Consider the following 2,315-nt stretch of genomic DNA (forward strand, 5'->3'; position numbering starts at 1 on the left):
TATTTCTTATTACTTCTAACAATTTCTGATACTTTCTAGACAAAGGCATGAAGTATTTTATAATTTTAAACTAAAGTTATAGACCATTTCTTAAAACGTATTTTCCTTGAAGTTCTGAAAAAGGATCACTGATCAATAAAATGCTATTGACCATATTATTGAATATTATTTAATGTAATATTTAATATACTAATTCAGTAATACTAAGAACACCATAATGGACAAGAATGGCATATTCTGTTTGGCCTGTGCACTGGGATAACTAAGATAAAGGCTATTTGACAATCAATAGCCAGTCACCGAAGCTTTAAATAATACTGTATAATTTTTAAAAAGGTTTTAAGAAGATTTGAAATTAATTATAGTAATATATCCTGGTTTTACATTAGCTGTCTAAAATGAAAATAAAAGTACAAAAATGGACCGTGGAGTATCGTGTGATAAAACTGTTCACAGATCAGAATAAGTTGTATTCAAAACAGGTTATTGCAAGAAGGCGAGGACGCGTTTGGGCACGTATATGTGTATGCGCGCAGCGCCCCCTTGTGGCTGCCATTGTAACAAACTGGTCGTTTGGGGCCAACACGAGCCGTTTCTCGGGTTGATCGCGCGCGAGAGAGAGTGCGTGTGCGCGTGGGAACATTTCCAAACGCCACAGATCTTCCAGGTCGCGGGTGCAAAAACATCCCCTCCCGAGTCCTCGCTGTGATTCGAAGTGTTTTACGATTAAAAACGACCCACTGAAGTTTTTCCTGCGTTATGGCGCAAGGGAGGCTTCGCCGGTTCGTTCCCGTGCAGACGCGCAACTTCACAGGCCGAGCTGCGCAGAGCAGCGGAGGCACCGAGGGACGAGTCCGAAACGGAATATTATCGCTTATTTCGTTTTGGCAAATTACGAAAAATGTGGCTTAAAACGCTGGCGTGAACTATGAGGGGTGTGCGACGTGTATTATATGCAAATTACTTTTACCATTGGGCTGCTCCGTCGTGTTCTTAGTGTAGGTTTTGTGAATTTAGTTTAGGGTACCATAAAACGTGGGGCTTATGCAGAGTTACACACACACACACACACCGCTTTATTCCTGCGACGAGACGTTATACACAAGGCTGTCTTTGTTCGGCGTTTAGTCACTTTGTTTAAGACCCCCCCCCCCACACACACACACACACACACACACACACACACCATCCCCAAAAAAAAAACCCATTAAGGGCACAGTCACGACTCCTCCGCCGCGAGCCTCTTTCTTTCTCTCTCTCTCTTTCTCTTTCTCTCTCTCCTCTCCGTTAGCCTCGCATTCCTGAAATTCCTCGCTCCTTATGTCAAGAGGGCAGGGCCAGACTCCGCGAGCCCTTCTTCTGCGCGTGTGTCTCTCCACGGAGCGTACGCGCGAGAGCACGGACTCGGGTACCCTCGTGCTCCGTCGACCCGGGCGGGGGGAATTTAAAAACAACAACAACAACAACAACAACAACTTGGAATCAAGTTATAGCGTGCGTTTCCTCGTCTGGAAAACCCCCGGGCGCATTCTGAGGGCTTTATTTTTTAGGGGGGGGTGCATTCCCACCCCATCCGCGAAGGAAGCGCGGTCTAAGCTACGGAGAGCAGCGAGGAGGAGTTTGACTCTGGAGATTCAAACCTTCTGAAGGTTTTGCGACCGGAATGTGTTTAAGGATTGTCGAGTTTTGAGTGCACGCACCGCCCCCCCCCCCCCCCCCATTCAAAGGAATCGTTTTTATTCGACCCGAATATTGGAAGCGCCACGCAAAGTCGGCATGTAGGAGGGGAAGCAGGAAAAACAGCACGGTGAGTGCGCGCTCAACGCGTCCCGCTGTCCTCGCGCCGCGGGACTCGCCGCGGCTCGTGCGCCCGTGGCTGGGCTGACGCGGTGAGTGCACGTTCAAACGAGACGGATTTTCTTCTGCCTTTGGTGTCGTTTGCACGTCTGAACGCGGACATTCCGCGCGATGGGGGGTTGGGGGGGGGGGGGGGGGTAACGGAGTCCGGGGCAAGTTTCGACCTGCGCGCGCGGGGGTTTGGTGTTTGAGTAAGACTGCGTGGGGCAGGGCAACCCACACGGCGCTCGTGCGGCTAAAAACACGTCGGGGAAACGTCACGAGTCGCGTGTGGTGATTTGGGGGTTAGGGACAGAGAAGTCCGCACGAGACCTGGCAGGACGGTGTTTAATTTTGTTAAACTGTTTATGTACGTGTGTGTGTGTGTGTGTGTGTATGTGTGTGTGTGTGTGTGTGTGTGTGTAAAAGCATTAACCAAAGTATTACATCTGCACTACATACGTTTCATCTGTGGAAAG

At 48.8% G+C, this 2,315-nt stretch overlaps 1 protein-coding gene across 1 annotated transcript in view; it reads left to right on the forward strand.

Annotated features, from left to right (window-relative positions):
* The first annotated feature begins 1,244 nt into the window (after positions 1-1,244).
* LOC113590784 (tyrosine-protein phosphatase non-receptor type 14-like) overlaps positions 1,245-2,315 on the forward strand; it is a 33,402-nt gene continuing 32,331 nt past the window's right edge. Inside the window, exon 1 of the mRNA XM_035529162.1 lies at positions 1,245-1,807. The gene's annotated coding sequence lies outside the window, so the exon portion shown is untranslated. The remainder of the gene's footprint in view (positions 1,808-2,315) is intronic.

The sequence above is a fragment of the Electrophorus electricus genome, chromosome 8 (assembly GCF_013358815.1).
Source record: "Electrophorus electricus isolate fEleEle1 chromosome 8, fEleEle1.pri, whole genome shotgun sequence".
Classification (NCBI taxonomy): Eukaryota; Metazoa; Chordata; class Actinopteri; order Gymnotiformes; family Gymnotidae; genus Electrophorus; species Electrophorus electricus.